General features: G+C 36.5%; 1 protein-coding gene and 1 pseudogene across 2 annotated transcripts in view; both read right to left on the bottom strand.

Annotated features, from left to right (window-relative positions):
- Positions 1-26583, bottom strand: part of ADK (adenosine kinase) — a 657653-nt gene that overhangs the window by 481410 nt on the left and 149660 nt on the right. The gene's annotated exons all lie outside the window — the stretch shown is intronic.
- Positions 20102-20221, bottom strand: LOC136381583 (U4 spliceosomal RNA; annotated as a pseudogene).

Here is a 26583-nt window from a genome sequence, read left to right as displayed (position 1 = left end):
GATAAAAGACTTAAATGTAAGCCATGAAACCATAAGCATCTTAGAAGAAAACATAGGCAGTAAGCTCTCTGACATCTCTCGCAGCAATATACTTGCTGATTTATCTCCACGGGAAAGTGAAATAAAGAACAGGATGAACAAATGGGACTATATCAAACTAAAAAGCTTTTGCACAGCTAAAGACAATATGAACAGAATAAAAAGACAAACCAGCCTGACCAGGCGGTGGTGCAGTGGATAGAGCGATAGACTGGGATGCAAAAGGACCCAGGTTCGAGACCCCGAGGTCGCCAGCTTGAGCACGGGCTCATTTGGTTTGAGCAAAGCTCACCAGCTTGGACCCAAGGTTGCTGGCTCGAGCAAGGGGTTACTCGGTCTGCTGAAGGCCTGCAGTCAAGGCATAAATGAGAAAGCAATCAATGAACAACTAAGGTGTCGCAAAGAACAATGAAAAACTAATGATTGATGCTTCTCATCTCTCCGTTCTGTCTGTCTGTCCCTGTCTATCCCTCTCTCTTTCTCTGTAAAGAAAAAAGAAAAAAAAAAAAAGACAAACCACACAATGGGAAAACATATTCGACAATATATCTAATAAGGGGTTAATAACCAAAATTTATAAAGAACTTGTAAAACTCAACACCAGAAAGACAAACAATCCAATCAAAAAATGAGCAAAAGAAATGAATAGACACTTCTCCAAAGAGGACGTACAGACAGCGAATAGGCAGATGAAAAAATATTCAACATCAATAATCATTAGAGAAATGCAAATTAAAACCACAATGAGATACCACGTCACACCAGTGAGAATGGCACTTATTAACAAAACACAGAATAAGTGCTGGCGAGAATGTGGAGAAAACGAAACCCTTCTGCACTGCTGATGGGAATGCAGAATGGTGCAACCACTATGGAAAACAGTATGGAGATTCCTCAAAAAATTAAAAATGGAACTGCCTTTTGACCCAGCCATCCTACTTCTAGAAATGTATCCTAAGAATATCACATCACTGATTCAAAAGAAGAAATGCACCCCCATGTTTATGGCAGCATTGTTTACAATAGCCAAGATCTGGAAACAGCCCAAGTGTCTGTCAATGGATGAGTGGATTAAAAAGCAGTGGTACATACACACAATGGAATACTACGCAGCCGTGAGAAAGAAGGAAATCTTACCTTATGTGACAACATGGATGGACCTTGAAACTATTATGCTAAGTGAAATAAGCCAGGTAGAGAAAAAAAAATATTGTATGACCTCACTCATTTGAAGAATCCAATGAACAATGTGATCAGAGGAACGGAATAAAGGCACAGGCGGGATCAAAGGGACCAGAGTGAAAGGTGACAGAGGAAAAGGGGATGAGAGGATGCGATCAGAGAAGGGAAAGAGATGGGTGAAATAATATATACATAACACATCATTATAGACAGAGCATAGGAAAGCAAATCCTGGAGAAAAGAGTGTAGGGTGTTGGGGGAGGGGGACAAGGTGGATGTTGAGGGGAACACGGGGGGGGGCTGTATTCATTGGGACACTTAAATCTCTGTAAAAATAATAAATTAAAATCAATTAAAAATGTTTTTTAAACTCAATATATATATAATTAAAATAATATGAATTACTCTTAAATTCAGATGCATGATATGTGTGTTGGGTTTTTTCTACCCATTATAAAAACACAGAACAAAATTTTATTTAACCAAAATACAATTTTTATTTAATAATAATTGACACTTAATTTTAAGGCATATGTATAAGAAGAGAAATATAGCAGGACAGGGATTCTCAAAACGAGCTATGTAGTGTCTGGTAAACCAAAGTGTCATCCACATATCCACAGTGAGTTCCAAAACATAAATCATGTCTTCTTTCTCCTATATTGGTTTTGTTTCAGTTGTTTTTGCTATCATGGAATCCAGGATTTATAATGGGACCTTAGTTTCTCTGAATATTGAAAAATTCTAGAAACATTTGTTAACAGGTATGGACAAAAAGTATTCAAGTAATAATTAATCATTTATCTTCTATCAAAGTTTTTTCTTTTTTACAGAGACAGAGAGAGAGTCAGAGAGAGGGATAGATAGGGACAGACAGACAGGAACGGAGAGAGATGAGAAGCATCAATCATCAGTTTTTCGTTGCGACACCTTAGTTGTTCACTGATTGCTTTCTCATATGTGCCTTGACCACGGGCCTTCAGCAGACCTAGTAACCCCTTCCTCGAGCCAGCAACCTTGGGCCCAAGCTGGTGAGCTTTGCTCAAACCAGATGAGCCTGTGCTCAAGCTGGCGACTTCAGGGTCTCAAACCTGGATCCTCTGCATCCCAGTCTGATGCTCTATCCACTGCGCCACTGCCTGGTCAGGCTATCAAAGTGTTTTAAAGTACAGGTACCACTTTTCAGGAACAAACTTCTAAATCTCTTATTAAAACATAACATACATAATTTCTGATTCTGAATAGCATATAGAGCAGTGGTAGTCAACCTGGTCCCTACCGCCCACTATTGGGCGTTTCTGCTTTCATGGTGGGCAGTAGTGGAGCAACTAAAGTATAAATAAAAAGATAGATTTAACTATAGTAAGTTGGTTTATAAAGATTTATTCTGCCAAACTTAGCGAAAATCCAACATAAAGTACTTGGTAAGTAATTATTATTACATGCTTTAACATGCTGTAACTCTGCTTTATAAATTTTATAAAGTAAAGTTACTTCCCTACTTTATAAATCACCATTACTGTGGAACCAGTGGGCGGTAGAAAATTTTACCAACAGAGATACAAAAGTGGGTGGCAGGTATAAAAAGGTTGACTACCCCTGGGTTAGAGGGACACAGCCAGCATTACTACTGACAACAACTAAAAAAGCCATATAAATTACAATCATTAAAGGTACCAAAAAGGTATGGAAGCAACAAGGACCAAATGAATAAGCAGGTGAGAACTGCACAGAGGGCAGGCCCGAACTGGCAGCTGTCTGTCTGACCTGTCCAAATTTGTAGTCAGGAGCTGGGGTTAGAGAGGCAAAATTTGACATATCGGTGACCACAAACATTTGACATAAGGTTGGCCCAATTACACATTTGCTAAATTCTGAAGAGAATGGTGAGGTAAGAAACTCACCTGAAAAAGCAGAAAGCTCTCCCAATCAGGTAGTGATTATAAAATATAGAGAGGTCATGAGAAAAGGAACTAAAAACAATAGGAAGAAACGGAAGCCTTAGGAGAAGTGGATATTAAAAGCTAAAGATGCATGGATATTTTTCTTTTGGGCACTGAGAGAAGACACATATCTATAGTGATTACATCTAGAAGCTGAAAATTCAGATTTTGGTCTTAGCAGAACACTGGGACAGGCGTGGAGGCCAAGGGAGGGGAAAAAATGTGGGGATTTCAGCCATTACACAGTACTAATGGGAGGGCCTAAGCTGACAAAAGGTCAGTTTCCCACTTGAGATACCCTCCCAAATTTTGAAGGTGGATATGGCAGAAGGATAAAGAGTTGAGCTGTAAACTTCTTAGAGCAGTTCTTGTTCTTGTGGACTTTGTCTGGTGTCCTTGTTCTGATGGACTTTTACAGAGCTAATGAAACAAAGACCTGATGCTCTCAATTAAAAGTCCTATAGGGTCAAGTTCTTGAAATAGACAAACAGAGTATAAAGCATTGACCTGGAATACTGAGGTTGTCGGTTCAAAACCTTGGGCTTGCCAGTCAAGGTATAATACATATGGGAGTTGAAGCTTCCTGCTCCTCCCCCCTTCTCTCTCTCTCTCTCTCTCTCTCTCTCTCTCTCTCTCTCCTCTAAAATGAATAAATAAATAAAAATAATTTTAAAAAACAGAGTAGATTAATCTATCAAAACTGAAAATCACTTCTGACCTACCTTAATCCTTAATTATCAGCCTCTAAAGAAAAGAGTGAACACTCTGGCAGAAGATAAAATCAGAAGGATCTACAGTTCTTAAATAAACAGTGTCTGGCAAACAATAAACGACAATTATGCAAAGAGGCAAAATAATTAGACTTAAGAAACGAAAAAACAAGCCCCAGCCAGATAACTGTGTTGGTTAGAGTGTTGTCTTGAGTTGCAGAGATTGTCAGTTCAATCCTGGTCAGGACACATATAGGAACAGCTCGATGTTCCTGTCCTCTCTCTCTCTCTCTCTCTCTCTCTCTTTCCCTCCCTTCTTCTCTTGCTAAAATAAATAAATTAAAAAAAAAATTTAATCCAAACAAAAAAGGAAAAACAAGAGAAACCATTTCAGAAATGATTCAGACACTGAAATAAATAAAGGGACTTCAAGCCTGACAAGGCGGTGGCGCAGTGGATAGAGCATCAACCTGGGACACAGAGGACTCATGTCTGAAACCCCGAGGTCATTGGCTGGAGCACAGGCTCATCTGGCTTGAGTGTGGGATCAGAGACATGACCTCATGGTTGTTGGCTTGAGCCCGAGGTTGCTGGTTTGAGCAAGGGGTCACTGGCTCAGCTTGAGTCTCTCCCTCCCTCCCCCTGTCAGGGCACATATGGGAAAGTAATTAATGAACAACAAAAGTACTTCATCTACGAGTTGATGCTTCTCATCTCTCTCCCTTCCTGTCTCTCTCTCTAAAAAAAAAAAAATTAAAAAAAACCCCTGTGATTAATATTTAATATTTTCAAGAAAACAAAGGGAAAGATGTATAAAATAGATAAAAGAATTAAGAATTTTAACAGAGGGTTGAAAATATAACAAAAAAATAAACATCTAGCCCTGGCCGGTTGGCTCAGCGGTAGAGCGTCGGCCTAGCGTGTGGAGGACCCGGGTTCGATTCCCGGCCAGGGCACACAGGAGAAGCGCCCATTTGCTTCTCCACCCCTCCGCTGCGCCTTCCTCTCTGTCTCTCTCTTCCCCTCCCGCAGCCAAGGCTCCACTGGAGCAAAGATGGCCCGGGCGCTGGGGATGGCTCTGTGGCCTCTGCCTCAGGCGCTAGAGTGGCTCTGGTCGCAACATGGCGACGCCCAGGATGGGCAGAGCATCGCCCCCTGGTGGGCAGAGCGTTGCCCCTGGTGGGCGTGCCGGGTGGATCCCTGTCGGGCGCATGCGGGAGTCTGTCTGACTGTCTCTCCCTGTTTCCAGCTTCAGAAAAATGCAAAAAAAATAAAAATAAAAAAATAAACATCTAGAACTGAATAAGTTGATAAATTTAAGAATTCACTGAATAACTTTAAATTTAGACACTTCTCTCTGTAACTTCCTATTACTTAGCTAGATATGGAAGTGTGTGGGAAAATAACGTGCTAGTTCTCTGGCTAGTGGACCAGAAAGAACTCTGGGGAACCACAAAGTATTAGGACTCTTGTGACAGCTGGAAAAAATAAAAGCTTCAGCAAAGAAATAGAAGATAGAGAAAAGACCAAATAAAAATTGAATAAATGAAATTTTAAAACTCACTAGACAGAATCAATAGGAAAATGGAGAAGACAGAAGCAAGACTCAGTATACTTGAAGACAGAGCAATAAAAATTAGTTGCAATGTAAACGATAGAAGCAAAACGATTTTCAAAAGATAAACAAAGACTCAGAAATCTATGAAATAATACAAAAAGATCTAACATTTATGTCATCAGAGTACTAGGAGAAAAAAATGAAGTACAGAAAAAATTTTTAAAGAAATGTCTTAAAACCTCCCAAATTTTATTAAAGATACACTCCTAACAGACTTAGAAATTCAGAAACCTCATATATGATAAACCCAAAGAAATCCATGCCCAGACACAGGAAAAGAACCCAGAGTGAAAATGGGTGAAATATCAATATGTAAGAGGAAAAAGTACCGACAGAAGGAAGGGAAATGAACACTCACCTACCCCAAATAAAGAACCAGGAGAAAGTGAGATTTCAGAAAAGAGGAATACCAACATCACCAAATTCCTTTCTAAGAATATATAAGACAAACTTGATATTAATAATCAAAATGTTATTTCATATTACATTTTGTGTAATTGTGTCAGACAGACCTGGTTTTAATCTAATGTTCTTCTAATTGTCTGGTCTGACATGGGGCAAGTAACTTAAATTCTTTGAGATTAGATTTCCTCAGTTTTTCTTTCCTAAGATATCTTTAGTTTTTCTCTAATGTTTTTAAAAAGAATCTGACATGATTTGGATATTGCCTATGTCCCAGATACCTACTGGACACTAGGTACAAAATTAAGGCAAAGGAACTAAAAAATCAAACAAACAAACAAAAAACAAGAATACAGAACATAGTTGCTAGACAGAAACTTAACCATAAAATACAAATTTTAGGTTATAGTTAAATATGATGTTACTTCGTGAGGAAAGAAAATCATATTGTTTCTGAACAACTGATATCAGATGAGGTACTGCTTACAGCAGGCTCAAGATGAGGAAGAAGTGTGTGCATGTATGTGTGTATTCATGTGTATAGTGCACTATTTCACTCTTTATCTTTAAATTAATAAAAAACATTACTACTGTGTTGTAAGGATTATGCCAATGTTTTGAAGACAGTAAGCTCTCAAATGTTAGCAACTATTTTAATAATTGTGGAGGAATAACTTAGTTGCTGATTTTGCAAAGGATATTCAATTCAATTATCCCCTTAAAGAAAACTAAATGGTTGACCTCTAAAATTTTATGTTCTGTCTGACCAGGCAGGGGCGCAGGGGATAGAGCATCGAACTGGGATGCCAAGGACTCAGGTTCGAGACCCCAAGGTCGCCAGCTTGAGCGTGGGCTCATCTGGTTTAAGCAAAAGCTCACCAGCTTGGACCCAAGGTCACTGGCTCCAGCAAGGGGTTACTCGGTCTGCTGAAGGCCCGCGGTCAAGGCACGTATGAGAAAGCAATCAATGAACAACTAAGGTGTCACAATGCGCAACAAAAAACTAATGATTGATGCTTCTCATCTCTCCGTTCCTGTCTGTCTGTCCCTGTCTATCCTTCTCTCTGACTCTCTCTGTCTCTGTAAAAAAAATAAAAATAAAAAAATATATATTTAAATTTTTTGTTCCTATTTCTCAACATTTTGGAAAACATTTGATGCAAAATACTCTCAATCCCTACTTTACTGAGTTACGAATGAAACTTATTGTATAACCCATTGAACAATTAACCAAATGCTACATCTACAAAAACACCTTTAAAAAGCAAGAATTTTAAAATTGTATCATTATAGAAGTTTTATCTTATGTAGTCTTTGCAGCAGAAGATATTAAAATCAATATGAAAAGTGTTTAGATACTGAAGAGATGTTTTCTTTTATCTTCTAAATACTAAAAATAGAGATTACAATAAAGCAAACCACAAGTTTGCTGAAGCTTAAAACATCTGGGGACTATCTTAAAGTATTCATTCTTAAGAGCTCCACGTAAAGAACAGCCTGAAGGGTAGATGATAAATCTGCTCTAAAAGTAGAAGTGTGTTTTTAATCCCATTGAATATAAACAGACTTAAAAAAAAAAGAAACTATAATTCAGGAGAAAAGTGCCAACAGACAAAAATGCTCTACAAAAGGAAACTTTAAAAATAAACATAGAACTCAGTTATAACATATATAAGAATTAATTCTAAAATAATCATGAGACTACAATGATTTCAGAGATATTAGCAACTAGATGACAACTGTCAATAATCCTGTCTTGCTAAGTGAAGAACACTGAATGATGGGTTCAAATTACAAATATTCTTTTATGAAAGATGTTTTCCAGCTGTAAATTCTCATGAGATAATAAACTCTTAGAAAGCTATTGTAAGGAATAAATGCCTTAATTTATATTTAAAAAACAGAAGAAATATCTTTCATTTGCATCAAGTTAATACAAAAGTTTGTTTCAAAATATGCACTATAGAATGTATCAAGACATGACAGTTGAGATTGAGATCCTAAAACTCCTATTTCCCACAGAATTTTTTTTAAAAAACTGTCCATGATGTTTATTAATCAGAAGAAAGTATCCAAAAAAGCCACCAACAATAGGCTCAGTACAATGTGGAATATAAATTATTTTCAGTACATATCAAATTTCAAAAGTAAAACACTTTGAGCAAACAAACCATCATCAGTCAATTTGGAAGCAAAAGAAAAAAATGTTAAAAACAAAGCCAAACAGGCAAAGTCTTGAATTCCAAAGTTATTCAGCTACTACAGGAGAAGAGGTGTACTTGTAGGATATCGTACAGGAGATACTATACTGACATATAATTTACAAAGCAATCTTTTCCCCAGTACTTCAAAGATTTAAATTATATTATGTAGACAATTAACTTTTCCAAATTTAAAAATTTTTATTTACAAATGCAAGAATACTAAAATGAGAATAAAAGACAATCAAACCAATATATAACTGGTTTTTAATTAGACATACTATTATTTTTTCAGGAGGAGGGGGATTCAGAAACCCTTCTCTATAAAAGGCCGGGTAATAAACATTTTAGAGTTTTAGAGAAAAAAATTACCTCAAGGATATTACAGTATTTGGGTACTGGTAAAATAAGAGAGAAAACAAGGTTCAGAAAAATTGCTGATGAAATTAAAATATAACTGAGTAATTATTGTTTGTGTGTAATTCAGGTCTATCAATAAGAATGTAATTCTTTGGGGGATAATACTATTTCATTTAATTGGTGTTCAAAGTTACTGTTGTCTATCATCAAAAATGATTATAAATGTTCATCTGTTAACATTGATCTATAATGAGATTTTCCATGTTTCAACTTTAAAAATGTCTTTTTACACAGATAGATACTGCCAAATACTGGTATCAATCCACAAGCATATAATTTTTATTGAGCATATTCATCAGTAAGAAGGCATTTATAGGATAATACTACAGTGGTCTCTTGATATTTGCCTTTTAGTAGATTAATCACTTCTAATACAAGGTTAGGAGATTCTTCTGGAGGCTACTCAATTATACTGGTTAGGAGATTTTGAAATTAAGTTTCCTTTATACTTCCATCAAGGTCTGAAAAGTACTGCTGGAACTATAGTTTCTAACCCTGGAAAATATATCTGCTACAAATGTATGTGGGAATGGAAATATCACTCCCTGCTTTAACTTCTGACAGAATAAGACATATATAAAGTAGTTCGATATTACTTGTGATTCAAACTACATTTAGTTGCTGTCAAATGACAAGTGTAGTGTAAGTTTCAGATAAAGTGCTGTTTTTCCTCCCAATTATGAAACAGAATCAATTATATTAAAAAACAATATAAAGACTGACAAAAGGTAATTTTCAAAGCCATTCAGTGTTCTATAAAAGTAGTTATAGGAGCGTCTTCTCGTCTAGAAAAATTTGAACATTGACTGTAAGTTCAAAAAAATTGCACTATTCAAACTTATAAGTGGTAGAACAAGCCAAATAGCTAAAATTTCTGGCAATAACTCGTGGAACTATCTCTTCATGAAATCAAATTAAGTTCACTATTTATATTACCAGTTGGACAATAAATGACAGATTCAAATATTTTCTATGATTTTATTTGTAATAAAACAATAACCATAGGCTTAAAAAAACTTACATTTTCACAAACTCTGTAAATGTGTCCAATTAACTCTATTCCACATGTATTTTTACCACCATCAGTTGAAACATATCTTAACAGATTCCACATCAGACTACATATATTAAAACAGTGTTATCTAAACTTCTTTGAAAATAATGTTGCCTTCAGTTTTGCTACAGACTTTTCACTGGGACTAATTTTTCAATCACTTGTTAGCTGGCTTACCTCTTTGAATAAATAAAAACTGAGCAGTGTCAATAAACATTTGTTGACTCATCAAGAGTCAAGGAAAACCACTCAAAATCATTATCTTCTTTAATTGACTATGGCTGTTGCTACCAATGTTCTCAATTCTTAAAGGCTAATAGTCCTAAACAAATTTATTTTCTCTTAATACATTTCTTCAGCTAGTACAATATAACACAGTATAATTACCTCAACATTGGTAAATAGCTCTCTTTGTCTAACAAATGAGCCACCCCAAAACTCACTTTGAGTACAGCCTCATTTTCACATTTTTTGTTTGTGAAAAAATTCGGCTGTGATGAGATATTATATTTTAAATTTTCTATTTATGAGAGTTGCTTTCCTGTGAGCTTGGATGATGAGTGCTTAGCTTGGTAATGGCAATAGATATTGTATTCTTTTAACAGTGCATAATAAGCCAAATGTTTCACCATCTAACTTAATAAAATAATCCACAGTCCACTCTCCTTTAAAACTATGAGACTCAAAGTCCCCTTTCCTCTCTTTTTCTTGTTTTGTCATAATCAATATGGACTAGTAATAAAAAATAAAATGTTATGGCACAGCAAAACATGTGACACTTGAAATGCTACTGAATTACAACTGCATCACTGAAACGCATAGTGTGCCAAGCAACACTGCCATAGTGGTGGGAAAGCAGCCATAGATAATACATAAATGAATAGGCATGAGTGTCTTCTAATAAACTTTAATTACAAACTGAAATCAGAATTAATTGTAACTTTCATGTCATGGAATAATATTCTTTTTTCCTCAATCATTAAAAAATATATAAATCATTTTTAGCTTATACACTATACAAAAACAAGTGGTGGGGAAGATTTGGCCCATAGATTCAAGTTTGCCAACCACTGCTTTAAAGAAGTTACTTATTCACTTGGACTCATTTCACTCTTCTGTTAACATTTAAATAAAATAATGATTGTACCTATCTACTACAGGGGGCTATGAAAAAGATGATCAAAGATAATATAGTAGTCAACAGGTTCTGACCCTGTAAAAACAAATGCGTGTCAACTAATTCTATTTTGCGTCCACAAAATATTGAGTGTACAACATTCAGTGTGTATACTATGCCAGGCAATGTAAAGCACATAATGTGCATGTAACATGGTCCACTATCTTCTATTTTCTATGAGTTTACAATATAACTCAGAAAATACAATATAACCAAAAGAAATACTGAATAGCCTATGTTAAATACAAGACCATAACATGATGAAACAAATACTAAGCATTTATTTACCTGTTCAAGATACGCAGGCACTTCAGGAATTAATTGTGCATATACAAAACACAAACATTTCACCCACAAACTCTTTTTAATAAAATATATATTTCAGCAACCAATCTTTCCTAAAGCTTATTCATGACAACCAACACCTATAGCCTACCTCTTTTTAGTGGCTTCATAGTTTTCCATTGTATAGCTACAACCTAATCTCTAGGATAAACATTTAGGTTTTGCCTAATTTTTTTTGCTTTTAAAAGTAATATGAAAACAAACATCTTTACTCATATTGTACATACAGTTCATAAATCAAAGGGCATTTAAGAATTTGGTAAATAATATAAATTGTTCCTTCAAAGAGGCTGTGGCAGTTTTTACCACACCATATTATGAAAGTGCCTATTCTCTCTATTCTTCATTACCTTTTCAATATAATTATTATATAGGAATTACTGTAACATATATATTTTGAATTCCTCTTATGAAAAAGAATGAACATCCTTTCAAATGTTTAAGTGACATTAATACTAGCTTTTCTTTCCATCTGTTCACAGACATTGTTCAATACTCATATGTAATTGTTGCTCTTTTCTTATTAATTTCTAGAAGCTCTTTACATATAAGAGGACTTGCACTCTGATGTAAATGGCAGTTACTCTTATCAATTTGTAAACTGTCTTCTGACTTTTTGCAAACTTTTTTGTCATGTATAAAAATTTATTTTTATGTGGTTAAGCATCCACTGCAAGAATGTAAAAAGAGAGAGAAAACAGCAAATTAAATCAAAAGAAAGTAGAAAGAAGAAAATAACAAAGAGAAGAGATGAATGTGTAAAAACAGAAAATAAGCATGTTCTACAGTGGAACAACAACAAAACCAAAGTTGGTTCTTTGAAAAGACTAATTTTGGTTGTTTTTTTTGTTTTTTTTTTATTATTTATTCATTTTTAGAGATGAGAGAGAGAGGGAGAGAGAGACTGAGAGAGAGAAGGAGGGAGGAGCTGGAAGCATCAACTCCCATATGTGCCTTGACCAGGCAAGCCCAGGGTTTTGAACCGGTGACCTCAGCATTGAAAAGACTAATTTTGGATAAAGCATTGTCCCAAAGTGCAGAGGTTGCCATCCCAGTTCAATCCCTGGTCAGGGAACATATGTTGCTGTCCCTCTATCTCTCTTTCCCCTGCCTCTCTCTCTCTTTAAAAAAAAAAAAAGGAAAGAAAGAAAAAATGCTAATAAAACTGATGAACCCTTACAAAGAAAGAACAAATAAACATTAGCAGAAGTGCAAAAGAGTACGTCTCCATAGATCAATACACACTAAAAGATCACAGAAAAATTTTATAAGCAAGTGTATGCAATACATTTTAGCATTTAGACAAAATGTAAAAGTTTTTATAAGTAATAAATGTTACCAAAACCGATAAAATAAGTGGTGCCTAAAAGTCCTTGAACTATTTTTAATAAAATATTTTCACAAAGAAACCTATAGGTCTAGAGAGCATAATCAGTGAATTCTACCAATCAAAATGGGTCATAGTGTGAATAGATACAGAATTCCTATGAATTTCATCAAAAAATTATTAAACACCCAATAGAAAAATGAAAATAATAACTTAAAACATGAAATTTAAAAAAAAATCCAAATGTTCAATAAATGATTAAGATTAAGAAAATGTTTAACTTTATTTATGGGCATAAGAAAATACAATTAAAACTATAATGACACTCCACTATTCACCACCAGTAAGGCTAAAACAAAAATTTCAAAAACTGTAAAATACCAACTGAAACTCTCAGCTCTGCTAATGGGACTACAAAACTTTGGAAATCTTTTTGGCAGCATCTAGTAAAATTTAAGACAAGCATACCCAATAACCCAGTGTTTCCATTCCTACATATAACTCCAACAGAAGATCTGAGTGCACATGAACACCAAAAGACACATACAAGAATGTTCATTACTATCATTATTTGTAAATAAAGCCAAACTAGAAACAACCCAAATATTCATCAACAGTGGAATATAAAAGTAAACTGAGATGGATTTATACAGTGCAATGGGACCCAGAAAAGAAAATGAACAAAGCACTACTATGCAGTGACATGGATAAGTCACACAAACAAAGATGAGCCAGAGAAGCCAGATACAAAAATACACACTCATGATTCTATTTATTTAAAGTTCAAGAAGAGCAAAACTAATCTCTGGTGTTAAGTCAAGATAGCAGATACCTTTCCATAAGAAGAGGGCGCAAGGGTACTTCTGGGCTGTTGGCCAAGTTCTATTTCTAGAACTGATGGTTGTTAAACAAGTATGTTTATTTGAGGTAATTCATTCAGCTGTGCACTTATGTTTTGTATACTTTTCTATGTGTGTTATACTTCAATTCATAAAAAGTTAAAAGAAGAATGTTGAATTTTGCAAATGCATTTTTTAGCATCTATAAAAATGATATAAAATTTCTCCAAAAGTTTATTAATATGGGACATTGGTTCTAGGTCCAATCAAAAAATTAAAACCATGCAAGAAGTTAAATAGGAAAAGTTTAACATATAAAAATTACTGACTATGATAAAAGAGTATATATAAGATATAAGTAAGCTCCATATGGTACTCTAGGGCTGACTGAAGAGTATGCCAGGAAGGAAAAACTTGTAAAGATTCAGACCTCATTGGAAAAGTTGTGGTTCACTCACCAGATAGCAAAATTCATTGGTTTAGCTAGTCTGGAGTTGGTAAGCAAACAAAAGAAACCCTCTTGGAAGCAGTTGAGGAGAGCATGCTAAATCATGTAATTAGCTTCCCTACTTCTAAACTATACTTTCATTTTGGAAAAAGCCCTAACTGTACTAGTCTCTTGATACATGTATTCTGTTTTTATTGCTGTTAATTTTTCATTTGGGGCTCTTTGTACAAAAAAAAGTACACAAAATATATTGTCTGAATTAATTCTATAATCATCCACCAAGTAAATGCTCATTTCTAATTACTTTTCACTTGACACTCTTTTTGAGTTTTACAAAAATACAATTATTTCATCTGCAAATATTTTCTTTCTTTACCATTTCTATAACTTACTTATTTTTTATCAGGGTGTCATATTCTGACTTGTTTTTAAAAAGTCAATCTGCCTGCTGTGCTAAGAATATGATATAGGGGATAAAGGTAGAAGGAGAGAAACAGTTAAGAGGCTTTCATAATAAGGCAGGCAAAGAATGATGATGGTGGCACATAGTGGGTGGGGGGCAGATGAGTGTAGCAGTATAGTAAGAAGTTATTAGCATGACCAGTGGTAGCACAATGGATAGAACATCAACCTGGGACGCTGAGGTCCCAGGTTCGAAACGCCAAGGTCGCCAGCTTGGGAACAGGCTCACCAGCTTGGAGCGTGACAGACATGGTCGCTGGCTTGAGCAAGGGGTAACTGGCTCGGTTGGAGCCCCCCAGTTAAGGCACATATGAGAAGCAATCAATGAAAAACTAAAAGTGATGCAACTATGAGTTGATGCTTCTCATCTCTCCCTTCCTATCTCCCTGTCTTTCTCTCTCTTGTAAAAAAAAGTTATTAGATTCAGAATATGTTTCAAAGGTGGTTCAGTAGGATGTCTGAAAGACTGGTATGTGCTATGAGAAAAAAGAGAATCAGAAATAAGTCCACGGCTCTGGCCAGGTGGCTCAGTGGATAGAACATCGTCCCAGCATGACAAGCAACCAATAAGTGCACAATTAAATGAAACAACAAATGATGCTCCTTCTTCCCTCCACCTCCTCTCCCTCTCTCTCTCTTAAATCAATGGGGGGAAACAAATAATAATTAATAATAATAATAATAATAACAACAACTCTAAGGTTTTTAGCCTGAACCACCCAGAAGAGTAAAGCTGCCATGAAATGAAAGAGTAGGCTGTACATGGAACAAGTCTTGGAGGAAAAAGTAGGAGTTAGGCTTTGAAAATGTTGAGTTTAGGATATCAAAAACACAAGCACATTTATTAAATAAATGCTAAAAGAACAAATCAATTAATCTTACTCAAAAATAACTGATCCTCCAATATTCCAAAAGTGTTATGATTAAGGGCACAGAGAGTTATGCCACAGGACACACTCTACTGAAAATAAATAAATACTTCAAAACAGGTGCTATCTTCCCATGGCAGAAATTGGCCTTTATACAGATTGCAATACGCAGGGAGAAGCAAAATACAGGCTTTACTAAGACAACACCAAAAGGCTCAAATTCCCCTCCATGTATTCTATATGATCTTTGTAAGTGAATAAAACAATGAAGGGCTGCTGTCTTGGTATGGCAGGTAATACTAAGCTCACAATAGTAGGTAGGGGGAAGAGAGAGAGAGAGAGAGAGACAGTTGAGAAAAAGAAAAATATTCCAGCTCATGGTGCTAGTGATACAGTCTTCTGTGCTCAAGAAAGACTTGACAAATTTATTTCAAAACAGACATCTTTGCATCAAAAATTTGATCTCTAAGACCTTATAATTTCCTATTTTTCAATACGATATACTTTTCTTTATTCCATGCTACCTCCTTTCATTTCTGCAAGAAAAGTCATGAGGATGCCTGACCTGTGGTGGCGCAGTGGATAAAGTGTCGACCTGGGAACGCTGAGGTCGCCAGTTCAAAACCCTGGGCTTACCTGGCCAAGGCACATATGGGAGTTGATGCTTTCTGCTCTTCTCCCTTCTCTCTCTCTCTCTCTCTCACTCTCGCTCTCTATCTCTCTAAAAAAAAACTGAATAAAGTTAAAAATAAAATATTTTAAAAAAAGAAAAGTCATGAGGAACAAAATATTATACAGATGAAAAAATTAAAGTTTGCAATCACTGTGACATCTGTAATACCAAAGTAGCCAAAATTAGAATTGGTACATCCTTTGCCAACTACCCACTCTCAAAGAATGTCTTCCTTTTTGAAAATGAGTACATAAAGACAACACAAAACTGACTGAGAAATTTCTTGGACTATTGCCATCCCTCTTAGACTGACATCAGGTGTCTTCCTGCTATTATGCATTGATACAAGGGCAGGATGCTGCTGGCCCTCATCTATAGGTCCCTTCACCCCTAATGCAAAGCCTGCCTTCTCTATTGGACACTGCAGTCATTCCTTGGGAATGTACTACAGTGTGAGTGAAACAGGGAATATCCCAATGCATCTTCTATGCTCTTTCTCCAACCCTTCCTCCCTCTCCTTCTCCCACACTCCCTACTACAGTGATAAACTAGTTCCCCACATCCTTCCACAAGAGTTAAATACTATATTAGGCAGGAAGCAATGAAGCCAAATGGTTACAAGCACACAGTTTGGAGTCAACCTTCTTTCACTGGCATACTGGCCCCCACCACTGAACTATCTGTATTACTTGGGGTAAGTTATTTTATTTCTTTGTGCTATACTTTCTTTGTTTGTAAAAGGGAGAAATTAACAACACCCACATTGTAGAATTCTTAATAGATCTGATGAGTTAGAATATTTAAAGAACGTAAATATGAAATAGAAGCCTAGTCTTTCAGGGTATCCTGTTCAATAAATAACCAAACTGTTGGCAAACACTTTACATATCTATTTTATATATTTTTTCTTCTTTTCCAAGTGAGAGGAGGAGAGACAATCTCCGCATGCGCCTCCACTGGGATCCACTCACAACCCCCATCTGGGGCAGATGCTCTGCCCATCTGGGGCCATGCTCGTAACCAAGCTATTATTAGCACCAGAGACGGAGACTCCATGGAGCCATCTTCAGCACCCAGGGCCAATGCACTCAAACCAATTAAGCCATGGCTGCAGGAGAGGAAGAGACAGACAGAGAAAGAAAGAGAGAGAAAGAGAGAGAGAGAGAGAAAGAGAGAGAGAAGGGGTGGGAGAGGGTTGGAGAAGCAGATGGTCACATCTCCTGTGTGCCCTGATCTGGAATCAAACCCGGAACATCCATACGCTGGGCCAACGCTCTACTACTGAGCCAACTGGGTGGGACCTGTTGGCAGACACTTTAGAGAAATATCTCAGGAATTTCAAAGTACAGGTACATAGTGATTAGTTTGGACAAGTTTTTTAGTAGAAACCATCACAGTAAACTCATATGGTCATCCACTACCATCTCCTTAAATAGGGTGTTCATGTTAACTGTATGTTTTATATTGTTTTATTTGGTCATTTATAAATGTCAGTTCAAGTTAGAAGGGTAAGATTTTCAGGGTATTAAAGAAAGATGCTGGCAAGTCATAATTTGTTTTTCTAATACGAATAATTCCCACTGCCATTTTTATACCTTACTGGTTAGGGGTACAAGTGGAAATGAAAGAGAATAATACATGACTCCCAATTTCATTGATGAGGCTATTACTCTGTGCGAGTTCTTAGAAGTTGAAGAGAAAAGTTACATGCCAATGATTCAATAAATGTTATTATTTATAATAATAATGATGATGATATCATATAACACATGAATGAATGTTTAAGTTCAGTACAAACTAAGCAGTGAGTAAAGATTTTCTCCCCTCAAAGTCATACAGATTAACCCATGGACTTTTGCTAGAGCTGAGAAGAATGGAAGAGAGGTTCTTCTAATCTGTAGCTTCTCACAGTCCACATTTGAAAACTGTACTTATCTAAACAGACGACACTTCATTATGCATAAAAACTCTCATATTATATATGCATTAACAAAGAAAGCCATAAAATTTAGAACATTATCAAAATCCCAGACATTTTTTTTTGCAGAAGTAGAAAACTCCATCTCAAGATTCACTTGGAATATCAATGGACCCCAAATAGCCAAAACAACCTTAGAAAATAAACAAACAAAGCTGAGGATTTACACTTCCTAATTACAAAATACACTACAAAGCTACAACAGTCAAGACAGTATGTACTGACATAAACACAGACGTAGAGACCAATGGAATAGCATGAAGAAACCAGAAATAAAACTTCATATGCATAATCAAAAGACTTTTAAAAACAGTGCCAAAACCATTCAATAGCAAAAGGGCAGTTTTTTCAATAAATGGTGCTGAGAAAACTGGGTATCTGCACACAAAAGCATGAAGTTAAACCCTTTCCAACTCAACATATAAAAAGTATGTTCAAAAAAAAAAAAAAAAAGAAAAAAAAAAGTATGTTCAAAATGAACTAAGACCTAAATTTAAAAGCTAAAATTATAAAACCCTTAAAAGAAACCATAATGCAGCCCTGGCCGGTTGGGTCAGTGGTAGAGCGTCCGCCTGGCGTGTGGAAGTCCTGGGTTCAATTCCCGGCCAAGGCACACAGGAGAAGCAACCATCTGCTTCTCCACCCCTTCCCCCTCTCCTTTCTCTCTATTTCTCTCTTCCCCTACCATAGCCAAGGCTCCACTGGAGCAAAGTTGGCCCAGGTGCTGAGGATGGCTCCATGGCCTCTGCCTCAGCAGAGCAATGCCCTAGATGGGCAAAGCAACACCTCCTGGTAGGCATGCCGGGTGGATCTCAGTCGGGCACATGCGGGAGTCTGTCTGCCTCCTTGCTTCTAACATCAAAAAAATACACCAAAAAAAAATTTATATAAAAAAATAAACCATAAGGCAAAAGCTTCACACCATTGGATTTGGCAATGATTTCTTGGATATGATGCCAAAAGTACAGACAACATCAACAAAACAGAAAAACTGGACTTCATGAAACTTAAAAAGCCTTTGTTCATCAAAAGACAATTATCAGCAGAGTGAAAAGGCAACCCACAGAATAGGAGAAAATGCGTATTTAAAACTCATATGTGCCCTGGCCAGTTGACTCAGTGGTAGAGTGTCGACTGGGCAGGTGGAAGTCCCGGGTTCGATTCCTGGTCAGGGCACACAGGAGAAGCACCCATCTGCTTCTCCAACCTTCCCCCTCTCCTTTCTCTCTATCTCTCTCTTCTCCCCCGCAGCCAAGGCTCCATTGGAGCAAAAGTTGACCCAGGCACTGATGACTCCATGGCCTCCACCTCAGGTGCTAGAATGGCTCCGGTTGCAACAGAGCAATGCCCCAGTCAGACACATGCGGGAGTCTGTCTGTCTGCCTCCCTGCTTCTCACTTCAGAAAAATAATGAATGAATGAATGAATGAATGAATGAAACTTGTATGTTTCATTGGCATTAATATCCGGAATATATAGAGAACTCCTAAAACACAACAATAAAACCACACAGCCTGATTCAAAATGGCAAAAGACTTGAATAAACATTTTTCCAAAGCACTTTTCCAAAGCACATACACAAATAGCCAAAAAGCACAAAAGATGTTTAACATCACTAATTATTAGGGAAATGCAAAAAAAAAAAATTATAATGATATACAACCCACACTCATTAGGATAAAAAAAAACCGAGAAAATACTTACCCGGCAGGGGAAATAACATGATCAAAATTAAATAAATAACAAGTGTTGGCAAGGCTATGGAAAAATGAGAACCCTAGTGTTGGTTGCAATGTACTGTTGGTTGCAATGTAAAATGGTAGAGCCACTATGGAAAACAGTTTAGTGGTTACTCAAAAAATTAAAATAGAATTACCACATGATCCAGCAATTCCAGTTTCAGGTATATACTCTAAAGAACTGAAAGCAGAGTCTCAAAGAGATATTTGTTCATCCATGTTCATGGCAATATTATTGACAATTGATAAAATGTGAAAGAAACTCAAGTGTTCATGAATGAATGGATATGCAAAATGTGGTATATACATAAAATGGAATATTATACAGCCTTTAAAAAAGGTAATTCTAACATTTGCTACATGAACCTTGATACTATGCTAAGTGTAATAAGCCAGTCACAAAAATAAAACAAATACTGTATAATTCCACTTCTATGAGGTACTTAGAGTAGTCAAAATCATGATTACAAAACAAGTAGAATGGTGGTTCCCAGCATTTGAAGGAAAGGAGGAAAGAGAAGTTCTTGTTTAAAGAGTATAGAAATTCAGTTTTACAAGATTAAAAGTGTTATGAGATGGATGGTGGATGGTGCAGCATTATGAATGTATTTAATACCACTGAACTACACACTTTAAAATGGTTAAGATGAGGGAGCACCCTTCTAGTTCCTAGATGAGATTCTGCTCAATTCATGAAATAATTATCTCTTCAAATTTTAGGGAAAAGTTTTCAATTAGCAACAATTGCACCTCGAATAAACCTCATTGGCTACAACACTGCCACTGCACAGAGCTAGCTCTTCAGATTAAAAAAAAAATGGTTAAAATGGTAAATTTTATGTTAGATATATTTTGCCACAAATATTATAGGAAAAATTAGGCAAATAAAATATTGATATTTTTAAAAATCTCTAACTTAATACTAATAAATACTCTTCCCAGTTACTGACAATTATCATTAAGATTTGACCACTATTCAGTATCTATATAAAAAAGAATTTCATAGAGCTTATCCTGGCTTTCCACTTCTCTATAACTCATAATAATCTATACAATGGTTTAACAGAAAATGTTTTCTTTTTGTTATATGATATTAGTATTATTTTTTATAAGCTGAAGATAATAATGAGCACAATGCTTCTACACCCTTTAGGATATATTTTACATATGGGCAATAATAGGTACTGCAAACCATTTTCAATTTTAAGTTTGTTATTTGGCATAAAATCTCTCACAGTGTTGAACTTATTATTTGCTACAGACTCTTCCTAAATGCAAGAGGCAGCCCATTTTCTCCAGATGACTCATTAACTAAAGGCACAGTAGAATGAAGTGTTCCAACTTGAAATACCAACAGCTAAATATAACCTCTTTACAACATTAGAAAAATCAGTGTCTCTCTTTAGTCTGTAAGAGCAATCTTAAAGGGTCACCTTAACAACTCACTTTTAACACATTCAGTGGTCAGCAAGAAAGAAAAACCTGAAACAATGTAAAAATTATTTTAAAAGCATTCAGCAAAAATGGAAAAAAACTTAGTAAATCATAAAAAATTAGGTTTTTCTTATTCTTTAAGTAAAACACTTATCTCTTTCATATATATGTTTTCATTCCCTAGAATATGAATACTGGTCACAAATACTAAAATTTATGAATTGGTCCCTTGTATAAAATGAAAGGTTTATTCAGCCACTAACCAAATGAGAATCATTCCATTTGAGATTATTCTTTTGAGGAATAAAAGTGAACTACATAGAAAAATTTATAAAAATATTAAACCAGCCTATTTTTTCTGGATATTTATCTTGCATATAAATAAAATAAAAATGTGAAAACATCTAAAATTACTACTTAATCAACACTACTGAAGTTTTCCAAATGACCAAGAAGAAAAGCTAGCACAAGACCATTACAGGCACATAGGTCAAAGTAAAAAAAGAAAGAGCCTGACCAGGTGGTGGCGCAATGGATACAGCATCAAACTGGATGCGGAGAACCCAAGTTCAAAACCCCAAGGTCGCTAGCTTGAGCGCAGTCTCATTCAGCTTGAATGTGGGTTCACCAACTTGAGCACAGGGTCACTGGCTTCAACATGGGATCATAGACATGACCCCATGGTCGCTGGCTCTAGCCCAAAGGTCGCTGGCTTGAACCGAAGGTTGCTGGCTTGAGCAAGGGGTCACTTGCTCTGCGTAGACCCCCAGTCAAGGCACATACGAGAAAGCAATTAATGAACTAAGGAGCCGCAACAAAGAATTGATGCTTCTCATTTCTTTCCTTTCCTGTCTGTCTGTCCCTATCTGTCCCTCTCTCTGGCTCTGTCAAAAAAAAATGATAGCAGAAAAAAAGAGAGGAAGATGAATAAAAAGGCAGTTTTTACAAACTGAAGAGAACTCTAAGAAACAAAGGAAAAATCTGAAGAAAGAAAAGTCTGACAACTTTTGAGCCCTTAGACCAGGGGTTGGGAACCTTTTTGGCTGAGAAAGCCATGAACGCCACATATTTTAACATGTAATTCCATACAACGACCCGTGTACGTTAAGCATTAACCAATTAAAATTTGGTGTTATCCTGGAGGACAGCTGTGATTGGCTCCAGCCACCCACAACTGTGAACATAAGTGGTAGGAAATGAACGGATTGTAATACATGAGAATGTTTTATATTTTTAATGTTATTATTTTTTTTATTAAAGATTTGTCTGCAAGCCAGATGCAGCCATCAAAAGAGCCACATCTGAGGCCCTGGCCAGTTGGCTCAGTGGTAGAGCGTCGGCCTGGCGTGCAGAAGTCCGGGTTCGATTCACGGCCAGGGCACACAGGAGAAGCACCCATCTGCTTCTCTACCCCTCCCCCTCTCCTTCCTCTCTGTCTCTCTCTTCCCCTCCCGCAGCCAAGGCTCCATTGGAGCAAAGATGGCCCGGGCGCTGGGGATGGCTCCTTGGCCTCTGTCCCAGGCGCTAGAGTGGCTCTGGTCGCAACAAAGCGACACCCCAGAGGGGCAGAGCATCACCCCCCCCCCCCGTGGGCAGAGCGTCGCCCCCTGGTGGGCGTGCCGGGTGGATCCCGGTCGGGTGCATGCGGGAGTCTGTCTGACTGTCTATCCCTGTTTCCAGCTTCAGAAAAATACAAAAAAAAAAAAAAAAAAGAGCCACATCTGGCTCGCGAGCCATAAGTTCCTGACCCCTGCCTTAGACTTAGACATTCCTAAGGTCCAACTGTACCCATACTTGTGTATGTATACAGTTTAGAACTTGAGTTACTATATTCCTTTTTTAATGTAAGCAGTGCTGGCTAGTTAGGTTTCCTGTCACATGTAGCCAAGAATCCTAAGAATGTAAAAATATTGTAAGAAAGAGTATACTACTAATTGTCCATGTAGCTACAGAAATGCATCAACTGTCAGGTGTACCATACATTCTATCTTTTCTCCTTTTTCCACAAAAGAGAATGTTCTTTCTTTTATTTTCAGGAGATAGAAGGCTTTCTAAAATCATCAAAATAAGATTCACTACAGGAGATCACATTAGAGCCAACTTTTTTGAAAGGTGTCAATTTAAATAAACTGATAGCAGCTTTCCTGAAGTACTTATCTCTTTAAAAAATGTAGAACCATTTTTAACAGAAAAATTAGTTGGAAGAGAATACCAAATGATAATAAGAGTATTCTATTTGTGGTGGAGTTATTCAATAATCAGTAAGAAACTTGTTTATTTTTAAGTGTTCATTTTAAGTAATTTTAACCTTCATCATGGTTCAAAGGACATGTTTGCTTAGGCTTAATCTTCGTGTAGTTTTTAGAGGTAAAATGTTTATTTAGTTCAACAAAAACCAGCAATGTATAAAGCAGAGTGTCATAACTAAAATGATATGTTGTTTATGAAAGTAGCCACAGAATGACTACAGGGAGTATATGTTTGTTTACATAGTTGTCTGTGTGGGGGGGAAGGGGGGAGGTATTTGAGTTGCAATCCATTGTCTTAACCAGGCGTTATGTGACTACATTATTATAGTTCAGAAGTCAAGTATGAGCTGCTTCACTCTGGTATTTTCATTCCTACCTACTGACCTAATTTTCAAAGTGCCCACCCTCCCCGAACCAGTTCAATAAAGGCTTTTTAAATATTACTTACTTTTCATATAAATAATCTCTTCAATAACTAAAGGCAAAATAACATACGGGGTTTTTTTAACTGTTACCCATTTTATATCCTATTTTCTACTATATTAAATAGTTATCGAAGTTTCACACCAAAGGTATGTAAAGATATCATTACATACCTCTAATACAACTCAACTTCATTGCAATATTTTAATAGTTTGTAAATTTGGGCAAAAAACAAAACAAAACAATGAAACTTTCAAGTGAATGAATCCATAGTGAAGTTTTAAAAATTCACTTCTGTATATTATGGTCATCTTTCTTTCTTTCTTTACAATACTTATTTATATTATCTCTAGTAAAAGTGTATTTTCAGTGCTGGACAAAAACGTAAGTTCAGAAGCTGTTTAAACTAAAAGGTTCAACTAAATGGGTAAGTCCTAGAATTTCCACTGCACCCCTTCCCGGCACCCAAAATGTAACTGGGTCCTTGGGCATTCAATTAAGGCTTAATCAATGAAAGTCTCAATGCACACAGTTGGCCAAGTTATTTAAAGAATGCATTTCAATAAAAAACTGGGAAACAATTTAGGAAGAAGTTTATGTAGATTTATTCAGAGCTTATAAAGGCCTTAAGAATGTCCTACATTATGTATTATATCATTATTGATATGCTTTATCTTAGATTGACAAAGCCACTCTCTCAAGCTGAGTAACCTGAGAAATCATTTCTCTCACTTTTTACAACTTTAATTTTTCTTATTTAGCCTCCCAATAGCCTTGAGTTTCACCTCTTTCCGCCTCAATTTCATTGCCACATATCAGGGTCTCATTTCTTATTTGGGCTATTCCAACAGTCTAACAGATCATTTGCAAAAAGGCTTTTGTTCTATTCCATTCTACACCATTTACCGTATTTCCCCGTGTATAAGACGATCCCACATATAAGATGCACCTTAATTTGGGGGCCCGAAATTTGAAGAAAAAAAAAGCATTACATAAAGTTACTGAACTCAAGTTTTATTCATCATAAAATCCATACAACTCCTCATCATTGTCAAAACTCCCATCCATTAGCTTGTCCTCATCTGTGTCTGATGATGAATCAATCTTCAACAATGAGTGAGAAAACAAGCATGGAAAAGAGGGAAATGCAAATTAAAAAAAATCTACAGCCACTGTATAAGATGCACCCAGTTTTTAGACCCCAAATTTTGGGGGGAAAAGATGCGTCTCAAACATAGGGAAATACGGTAATCAATTGACTCTTATTTAAAATCATTCCCATCACCTACTAAAAACAAAAAATCTTATATATATATATCCTGCTAAGAAGTTAAGATAGAGAAAGAAAGAAAGAAAGAAAGAAAGAAAGAAAGAAAGAAAGAAAGAAAGAAAGAAAGAAAGAAAGAAAGAAAGAAAGAAAGAAAGAAAGAATACAGCCTGGTTCAATGCTACTAAAATCATTCTAAATGACCCTGGCCGGTTGGCTCAGTGGTAGAGTGTCAGCCTGGCGTGCAGGAGTCCCGGGTTCGATTCCTGGCCAGGGCACACAGGAGAAGCGCCCATCTGCTTCTCCACCCCTCTCTGTCTCTCTCTTCCCCTCCCGCAGCCAAGGCTCCATTGGAGCAAAGTTGGCCCGGGCGCTGGGGATGGCTCTGTGGCCTCTGCCTCAGGCGCTAGAATGGCTCTGGTTGCCACAGAGCATCACCCCCTGGTGGGCGTGCCAGGTGGATCCCGGTCGGGCGCATGCAGGAGTCTGTCTGACTGCCTCCCCGTTTCCAACTTCAGAAAAATACAAAAAAAAAAAAAAATCATTCTAAATGCTCCAACTCACACATTGTACTTCAGTCATATTTAGGTGTTCCCATAAAAGTCTTCCTCATATCTCTGCATGTTTTTTGCAAGGATGTCCACAAGTATTACTATGCTGTACACATAGCCTCCTATAGGTCTATCATTTTCTTTATCTAACTAACTTCATAGTTTGTCTTTAAAGACTCAGATTAAGGCATCATGTTCTGTGAAGCCTATCTTACCTGTTGATCTTCCAATCCCAAACTACATATCGCTCCTCTATGCTCTCAGAGCTTCCTTTTCAAGTATTTTTCATAACACTAAGCATACATTAAATTATTAGCTATGTGACTACTCAGAATTCTCTTGAAACTCACTTCGCTCTTCTGTACAGTGACTAAAAGTATCTACACTGAACTTCTATACACTGAAGGACTACTATAAGGATAAATGAAAGAAATGTCTAGTACTTAAAGTTCCAGTAAATGAGAGATATACTGTGTCATTAACATTTCTCTCAAAAGCAAACACTTCAATATTCATCTTCCTTATTCCAGCAGCCTATCCAGTATTTGGGAAAAAATAAATTACTATATACATTTGTAAAGTGAATAAATCCACATTTCATAAAAATGACTTTTATAGCACTATAGAAGCTAGAATTGTGGAAGTCCTGTAACAGACCCTTTAGGACTTCAGAAAGAAGGGAAAGAACCATCTTAAGTGTTTTCAAGACTAAATACACACTACAAAGAGACCCAGAAGATTTGGTGCCTCACCTGAGAATTATTACTGAAGAGAGCTTCTCTTAGTAAAGGAAAAGAGGAGGTTAGATTGGGATCCAATTCTTCACAGGTCATTGGGATAGAAAAAGGTGGAAAGATAATTTTGTTAACTAGTGTCACCCCAATATATTCAATTTAAAAAAGGGTGGAAAGAGAGAACCAGATTAAGTTCTGGAGAAATGGAACCAGATTAGAAGCGGGCTTTAGTACTTAATGCAAAAAAATGATGACTCAGACAACAAACATGAAAGCAGCAAAAAGAGATAAGGTTTGAGAACCATTTCAAACAATAATAAGAGCTGGAGAAGGTTTATGAAGATTTCAGAAATAGGACCAGGCCCTGGCCGGTTGGCTCAGTGGTAGAGTGTCGGCCTGGCGTGCAGAAGTCCCGGGTTTGATTCCTGGCCAGGGCACACAGGAGAAGCGCCCATCTGCTTCTCCACCCCGCCCCCCTCCTTCCTCTCTGTCTCTCTCT

The sequence above is a fragment of the Saccopteryx leptura genome, chromosome 9 (genome assembly GCF_036850995.1).
Source record: "Saccopteryx leptura isolate mSacLep1 chromosome 9, mSacLep1_pri_phased_curated, whole genome shotgun sequence".
In the NCBI taxonomy this organism is placed as follows: Eukaryota; Metazoa; Chordata; class Mammalia; order Chiroptera; family Emballonuridae; genus Saccopteryx; species Saccopteryx leptura.
Note: the sequence above shows the minus strand (reverse complement) of the source record. Positions and strands in the feature narration are given on the sequence as shown.